Consider the following 9,304-nt stretch of genomic DNA (forward strand, 5'->3'; position numbering starts at 1 on the left):
TTGCGGTGTGAAGTTAGCCGGGTATGACCGCCTTTAAATAGCGGATTCCAATGAGCCCAAGAGTCTGGGTGCGTCAACACGTGGCGTCAGAGTTGGCTCCTCCGTAGGCGAGCCTGCTTATTGGCGGCATACGGACAAACGGGTATTGAACGGGCGGGGTAGATATACATCATGTCCCATGCAGCAAACATCACTCTGGCTTTGAACAGACGTTGACACTGGGGACACGGCGCAAGCGGCTCTCTAGGCCAAGGCGACGCTTCAATGCCGACGCTAGTGAGAGGTCGGTCTGCTATGGGTCCGCGTCATTGCGGAGCGGCCGCTCTACATCGGCATGAATGCAAGTAGCGAGGGAGGAGTGTTTTGGATGGGTCAGGACGGTCAGAAGCGGGCATGGCAGCGGTCGAGACGCCCACAAAGCCCACTCCTCCCATTTATGGGACAAAGCACATCTGCCCGTTGAGCGAACCGATATAAGACCGTGTTAGATGACATAACATTGCAAGAACCGTACAATTCGAATATATACATGCGGTTTGAGGGTTCGCTTGAAGATGCATGAGGAGAGAAAGATAAACGGGCGTGCACGAGCATCGTCGCGGTTCAGCAAGTGTGGACGATGTCCGCAGAGAACAACCGAACAAGTCTGAAAGTAAGAGCAGCTGAACAAGTGTGAAAGGTTGTCCCCCGTGGAGGCCTGGACACCGACCCGGCAGTGGCCGGAGCACGCAAACGTGCACGCACGGTGTGTTCCACTTCCGCGTCGGCTCTCTTGTTCCGAGGTGGGTAGTGCTCCGACACATCCGACGAGACAGCCAACAACCCCACCGCCACCCTATGCTATGTGCTTTGCTGATGGTTTGCCCACGTCGCCGCCGCGAGTCAATCAGTGCGTGATTGCTTTGCTTCCATCCCGTCGTCGGCCTTCTCTCCCAAGAAACAATCGGGTGGTGGCTGCCAACATGGTGGGAACACGGCTCGCCGCCCGGCCGGCGACAGAGATAATGGCGTGGGCCGGGCACCACCTCGCATGTCCACGTTGTTGGGCTTGCTACATTTTTGGATCCATACAAGTCATTCGTTCCTTCACATCGTTTCGGTCATGCATGTGGATGCAACGACCACGAAAATGAATCACATTTATGCTTCAAAAACCTTCTTATAATTATATTTATACCTAATAATAAAGCAAATTGGGTTTCCTTCGTCCGTCATGGCATTTTTCAGAAAAGTCCCTCTATTTTAGAGAATTCAACCCGCAGTCCTGTTTTAAGTTAAAACGAATTGTTATTTTTGTATTTTACATAAAAGTCCCTGCCTTTTTTCGAAATCAACCCGCCGTCCGGATTTAAGTCACAACCGAACCGTTATTTTACATTTTTTGAAACCCCCCTGATGTTTTAGGTAATTCATCCGCGGATCATATTTAAGTCAAACAAATGCTTTTTAAAATCATCCATATCTTTTAAACCGTAACTCCGATTTGAACATGTTATATATGAAATTTGATTAGAAAAATATGTTGAATATGAATATGAGATTATTTTTACCTGTTAAGTATTTTAAATATTATTTTGGAATATATTTGAGTCAACCAAATGACTTTCTAAATTATCTGTATCTTTTAAACCCTAACTTCGATTTTAACATATTATATATGAAATTTTATTAGAAAAATGTGTGGAACCTAAATATGATGTTAATTTGATGGAAGCAAACTTATAATTTATAGCGCAACATTCGGTTTTTTTCATACCGGCGGCAATCCGGATTGCAAATAAACACCCCACTATAACCATATACGGAAAAGAAAACATCGATAACTACATCCCGCACATCGAGGATGCATCACTTATGGCTGAGAAAGAGAGCTGGATGTCGAGAAGACTATAGGCAGGCGGTTTCCTTGACGCGTTGTTTGTTCTACAATGTTTCTTGGCGATTTATTATATCGAGGGTTTTGTGTTTCTTCATTATATTTTTCGTGGGACGATCCATGTATTTGTTATTTTTGTCTGGTTTCATCTTTCTTGCTACCAACCAACAAACATAGCTTGTACTCACTCTGTAAAGAAATATAAAAGCATTTAGATCACTAAAAAAACATTATATACTTTAGTGATGTAAATGCTCTTATATTTCCTTACAAAGCGCAGAATAAAATGCCTATGTGAATTAGACTGGCCCAAATAGAAAAGGCAAGAAAAATAACATAAGACACAGTGAACAAAACTATCACCCAAAGGCCAACCATAGAGCGAGGAAGCAACCACGGACCGAGACACCATCAAGATTAGGTGGTGGCTAGCACATGCACCTGCGTCGGAACATGGCTCACCAACCAGCGAAAAATTAATGTGTGGGAATATTGTGGTGCATGTTGTTTCCGGATATTGCAATACCTCACACCCAAATAGTTCTACATCTGTATATTTTATAGTTCAGCCCAGAAGGAGGTCAAAAAAAAGTTCAGATCAGAAGGCCCTTCAGAGGTTTATCACTACTATTTTGTTAACTACCTTAGGGAGTACTATGTGTTATTTTTCTTTTATTTAGGACTCATGGTGTTGCACGTGCAACACACCATTTCCTTAGTGTACAATATTCAAACTAAACCTTTCCACTCCGTAAAATAGAAGTATATCCACAATGATAAAACAAAGTATCATCGCGGAACAGGAAGTGCCATCTTGCAAGCTGAACAACATATCTACTAGAAAAAGCCTTCAACAGTTGTCTTGTTACCAAACCACCATTCTAATTGAATTACCGTCATGTTATTTTCACCCGATTTAAATTTAAGAGAAACTCATGCTTGAAAAATTACCAAACTACACAATGGTTTATAGAAAGGAGCCCTTGCTTTGCTTGAAATCTGTTTACTTTGTTTAGAATCAATCAGCGAATCTGTTGTCAAATTTTGTGTGATTTGACATTGAACTGACAATTCAAACATTATAAAAACTAATTATATACTTAATGTCTTCCAAATTTAGACATCGTGGCGAGCCATTAATGGAGATCAACGCGGCGATTTTATTCCCCGATCAGCTTTGCTTTCATTCTCTTCTATCCTGACTGATTTAGCTTATAGGTCAAGCCACCTACATTCATAGTGAGATATATCTAGGTGACTTTGTTTCCTTTGTTGACCATTTTTACCCAACTTTTTTGGTGACATTTCTTCTTGAAAGTATATTACTCTGATAGTGATGAAAGGAAGATAAATAACGAATCGATGAAATGGTAGAATCCCCAAAGGGATTAATTGATAAATTTTCCGGATCTAGTACTCTTTCGAGGGATTTGCTATAATTGTCCATAGTAAATGGTTGTATTTCTCTTGATCGGTAAATAGTTTGTAGTGTTAGTTTTAAAATCCTAAGATGAACGACCTATGCTATGTATTTGATATTTACTCTTTTTTTAGATACAAAATTTTGTGTGTCAACAAGGCCCCTTTCTCTCGTCCAACCCTTGCCCCGTATATTTCTTGGCAAGCAATATTATATTTTGATTTATTTTCATGGGGTCATCTTTTTTTTTGGAACTTTATTTCTCTAGCTATCGACCAACAAAACTAGCTGGCAACACCAAAAAATTCTACCTAAAGTAGGCGAACCAAAATAGAAAAATATAACAGACAAACATAAAATTCACAACTGGTAGCAGGACACCTATGGGAGATAAACCGCGATCTCTTCTGACACCCTTCTAGCGAGCCAAAAGCACTAGAGCACACTACCAACCCTTATCAAACACAACAAAAAAGGACCACATATAAACAAAAAGAGGAGCACACATTAACAAAGAACACACACATGTCAGAAAGGAAAGGACAGTATAAGCAAAAATACAATTCATTCACTTATTTTCTCTAAAAGAGCAGGGAGCCCTAGTAATTCACACATATCCATCGTTTGTAGCCATGTGATTCTTTTTATACGGATACTAGGACCATTGAATTGAACACATTTACACTTCCATCTTTTTATTAAAAGGTAGTACTCCAGCAATGTACAGTGACAAGGAACGAGGAGACATGCAGATGCTGCAATGAATATAATATATTCTCAAAGAGAGAATCAGCACAGTCCAGAAATTAGATATAAAAGACATTAATAACGTTTCAACAGAAATATCATAATATCCATAACTCAGAGTAGCTGGGTGCTGCAACTGCATGGGCTGCTAAGTGTCATGAATATATACAAGTACAAAGACACGAGCGCTGTCACGAACATAACTGCAATATCCAGGATATGAGTGTGCTCAAGCTACAACAAAACTATCGCAACTTCATGAACATCTACCCAAGTCAATGCTGCCCAAATCCAAGAATATCCAAAACATTAACATGTGCATCATGGGCGTTCACTGGCTGCATCCACGTCGGATTAGCTACAGTAGAAGACAAAGAGGTTTACTTCGAGAAGAAAGAGAGAGAGCGATTGGCCAGCGATGAGAGAAAGGGATTGGCCCCCAGTCCCCATTCCCCGATTTCTCTCCCTCTCCCTCTCCCTGCAGCCGCCGCCGCCACCGGCGACCTCCCTGCAGCCGCTGCCATCAGCCACGCCCTCCCCAACGCCTGACTCTCCCACCACTTTTCTCCTCCCCTTAGCTTCTCCTCACCATCGGCGACCTCTCCTTCCCTCGCACCAGATCGAGCAGCATCTCGGGCAGGGCAGAGCGGAGCGGCGATGGGAGGAGACGAGCAGACGGCGGCGCCGGCGCCCTCCTCGCCCATCGGCGCGCGACACCTGTCAGAGCCCCGTCGGCTCCGTCGATCTGCCAGACCTAGGTCGCCGGCGTGGCTGCTGTCTCAGGCGAGAAGAGGAGTGGTCGCGTTAAGACGCCGGGAGGGGAAACAGCCAACCGTGCTCAACGCCGTCCGCGGCAGCTGCAAATCGAGGCGGCGGCTGCAAATCGAAGGTCAGTGCGCGGCGGCCCTCTCTCCTTATCATCCCCTCTCGCTCGAGCCAGAGAAGGGGAGAGGAGGGCGAGATGAAGAGAGGAGGGAGATGGTGAGTCCATGGAGAAGGGCCACCGGGAGCAGATCCGGCCATCAGCGGCAAGAAGGCCACGCCCCCCTCTACCTCCGTGCCGTCACCCAGGTACTCATCCATCTTCCTTCTCTACCTGCTAATGGTTGTTTAAGTGTGTCTCATATACGCGTGTTCTGGTGTCATGTGGTATTAGGTTCAGGCATAGCATACTGATGCAATTGAGGTGCATCCGCTGGTGCCGAACAAAGAACATAAAAGCCATCTTCAGCACCAAACTATCTATGCATCGATTGGTTAACTGAGAATGGATTTTCAACACCCGTGTGCCTAGGCACCCGGTTATTGTTAGTGTTATAATATAAGTCATGTACCCCTTTGTATTTATCCCGTTGTATAAGGAGTTTCCTGCATATGTTCCACACCTGTACATGTATATATATCGGCCTATGGCCTCATGGGAATATAAGTTGCTTATTCCTAACATGGTATTAGAGCCCTAGGGTTTTTTTCGCACGCGCAACTCGTGCTCTTCGATCCAATTTCCGGCGTCGATTGCCGCTGCTCCTCTCTCCGGCCGACTGCTGCTGCTCATCTGTGTACGCACAACCACAACTCTCTTGATCGCTGTTGTGTTCGTCCGCACCCGATTCTCCGCTGGCCGCTGCTGCCCCGATCCATCGGCCTGTCCGGATCGGGTCGCGCCCTCCAAATCGGGTCGCCTTGATCCACTCCCCGCCTGCTGGGTCACCCGCCGCAGCCCAAGACGTGCAGTCTGAGGTGTTCGTCCGCTGCTGCCGTTCATAGCCTCCAGCCCCAGCTCTTTTCTTCGTAAAAAACAAAGGAGCGTACTGCTCCTACCTGGTGCTGCTACGTGCTACTTGCTGCTACGTGTTGTCTCCTCAGTTCCTCTCGATCTGGTGGTTTACGTGCTCCTACGCGGTGCTACTACTGCTCCTTGGTGCTGTGTGGTGCCTCAGCCGCCGATTGTCAGTGCTACTAGGGTTCCGATCGGTTGCCTGCCGCTTCCGGATCCCGTCCCGATTGGAAGCTCTCTCGTCAGATTCTGTTAAAAAAATGTCTGCTGCATCGGGCTATGTTGCTGTCCCTCGCTGTCCGGTGATCTTCGATGGTACTATCTACACCGAGTTCGCTGGCTTCATGCGCATTCACATGCGTGGCATCCGTCTCTGGGGTGTTCTTTCTGGCGAGGTCTGCTGTCCGCCACGTCCGGTTCCTCCGGTGGCCCCTACTCCGCCGACTCCACCGGTTCTTCCTACGGACGCTAATCAGGCCGCCAAGGATGCGGCTAAGCTTGCTGATGAGGCTACTGATCGTGCTTATGATGAGAGGGTTTTGGCTTATGAGGAGGCTCTTCAGATGTATCATGGTGCTTTGTCTGTTTACACCCAATGGCTTGATGATGATGCTCGTGCTGCAGCTGTTCTCACTGCTAGTGTTCTGCCTCAGTTTGCTTCTGAGTTTCTGGGTCTTCCTACTGTCTTTCAGATGTGGACCTGTCTTCGTCACCGCTATGAGCCCTCTGGTGATGCCTTATACCTTTCTGTGGTTCGTCAGGAGCATGCTCTTCAGCAGGGTGACTCTACTATTGATGACTTCTATGCACAGAGTTCTGCTATCTGGCGTCAGCTTGATTCTCTCCGCAGTGCTGGTTGTCGTACTTGCCCCTGTTGCCAGGCTGTCCAGACCAATTTGGAGTTTCATCGCGTCTACGAGTTCCTGTCTCGGCTCCGTAAGGAGTTTGAGCCCCGGCGTGCTCAGTTGTTTGCTCGTGGCCGTATTTCTCTCATGGAGGCGCTTTCAGAGATTCGTGCTGAGGAGACTCGCTTACGTGGTGCTGGTTTGCTGGAGGTTCCCTCTGTGCTCGCTACTCGGGCTTCTTCCACTCCACCTGCTGCACCGACCCATTCTCGCTCGAGTGCTCCGCCGCTCTTGCCCACTCCTTCTGGAGGCTCAAGTCGCCCCCGTCCACATTGTGACTACTGCAACAATGATGGTCACATTGAGTCCCAGTGCTACACAAAGCGGAAACACCTGCGCAAGGCGCGATCATCATCCTCAGGGACTTCGTCATCTCCCTCGACAGCTTCAGCCATTGCTTTGACTGAGCAGGATATTCTGAGACTTAAGCGTCTGCTCGCGGCTTCAGGTTCTTCCTCGACGGGTACTGCTGGTTCTGTGACTGATGCTTCCCGCACTAAGCAACCGCCCTCTACACAGTCAGGTACATCCCCATGGGTTCTGGACTCTGGAGCTTCTTTTCATATGTCTTCTCATTCTTCCACTTTGTCGTCTCTTCGATCGCTGGATTCTCCTGTTCATGTCTTCACTGCTGATGGTACTCCACTTTCTGTTGCTAGTAGAGGCAATCTTTCCACTCCTTATTCTGTTCCTGATGTTGCTCATGTTCCCCGCCTTACCATGAATCTGTTTTCTGCTGGTCAACTTACTGATTTTGGTTGTCGTGTCATCCTTGACGTCGACTCTTGTTCTGTCCAGGACCGTCGCACGCACACTCTGGTTGGGGCTGGCCCTCGCCGCCGTGATTCTCAGGGTCTTTGGGAGTTGGACTGGCTTCATGTTCCTTCCGCTGCCACCACCATCGCCAGTTCCTCCGCTTCTGTCGCCTCTGTTACTGGTTCCTTCAAGCAGTGGCATCATCGACTTGGTCATCTGTGTGGTTCTCGGTTGTCGTCTTTAGTTCGTCGAGGTCTTCTGGGGTCTGTCTCAGGAGATGTCTCTTTAGAGTGTTAGGGTTGTCGTCTTGGCAAGCAGATTCAGTTGCCATATTCACATAGTGAGTCAGTGTCTAAGCGTCCTTTCGATTTAGTTCATTCTGATGTATGGGGTCCGGCTCCTTTCGCTTCGAAAGGTGGTCATAAATACTATATTATTTTCATAGATGATTTCTCTCGTTATACATGGCTTTATTTCATGACTTGTCGTAGTGAGGTGTTGTCTATTTATAAGCGTTTTGCTGCCATGGTTCATACTCAGTTCTCTTCACCCATTCGTGTTTTTCGTGCTGACTCCGCTGGCGAGTATATCTCTAAGATGTTGCGTGGTGTTCTTGCTGAGCAAGGAACTCTCTCTCAATTCTCTTGTCCTGGTGCTCATGCTCAGAATGGTGTGGCTGAGCGAAAGCATCGACATCTTCTTGAGACGGCTCGTGCATTGATGATTGCTGCCTCTCTCCCGCCTCATTTTTGGGCTGAGGCCGTCTCCACCTCCACCTATCTTATCAATATAACCTTCCGCTGCTCTACAGGGTGGTGTTCCTTTCGAGCGTCTTTTTGATCGTTCTCCCGATTATTCGATGCTTCGCTTGTTTGGTTGTGTTTGCTATGTTCTTCTTGCCCCTCGCGAACGCACCAAACTGACCGCCCAGTCTGTTGAGTGTGTCTTCTTAGGCTACAGTGATGAGCATAAGGGCTATCGTTGTTGGGATCCTATCGGTCGTCGGATGCGTATCTCTCGAGACGTGACTTTTGATGAGTCTCGTCCCTTCTATCCATGCCCATCTTCCTCGATTTTTTCAGTGGAGGATATCTCTTTCCTCACTTTTCCTGACTCACCTCTCACCCCCGTCGCGACTGTGCCTATTCGTTCCACTCCATCTGCTTCTCCACCTCTAGTCGATTTGCAGCCACCCTCTTCTCCGGTCTCCTCGCCTAGCATGTCACCGGATTCTACACCTTCATCTCCGGTGACTTCTTCGTCGCCACCCCCCGATTCTCCCTTGGCGATTCCTCCTTCTATTGTACCCTCTTTTCCTCAGCATTACACTCGTCGTTCACGACCTGTGGATGCCTCATTGGATGAGTCGTCCTCTTCTTCTCAGCCTACCTATGGCTTGCGTTCTCGTCCTCGTCCGCCCGTTGATCGCTTTGGATTTCCCATCGCTGGTGCTGCTGTTCTTGAGCCGACTTCTTACCGTCAGGCTGTTGTTCATCCTGAATGGCAGTTTGCGATGGCAGAGGAGATTGCTGCTCTTGAATGCACTGGTACCTGGGATCTTGTTTCTCTTCCTCCCGGAGTCCGTCCCATCACTTGTAAGTGGGTCTACAAGGTTAAGACTCGCTCCGATGGTTCTCTTGAGCGTCACAAAGCTCGTCTTGTGGCTCGTGGTTTTCAGCAGGAGCATGGTCGTGATTATGACGAGACTTTTGCTCTTATGGCCCATATGACCACTATTCGTACACTTCTTGCCGTTGCCTCTGCACGCCACTGGTCTATATCTCAGCTTGATGTTAAGAATGCCTTTCTTAATGGTGAGCTGC

The sequence above is a fragment of the Triticum aestivum genome, chromosome 3D (genome assembly GCF_018294505.1).
Source record: "Triticum aestivum cultivar Chinese Spring chromosome 3D, IWGSC CS RefSeq v2.1, whole genome shotgun sequence".
Taxonomy (NCBI): Eukaryota; Viridiplantae; Streptophyta; class Magnoliopsida; order Poales; family Poaceae; genus Triticum; species Triticum aestivum.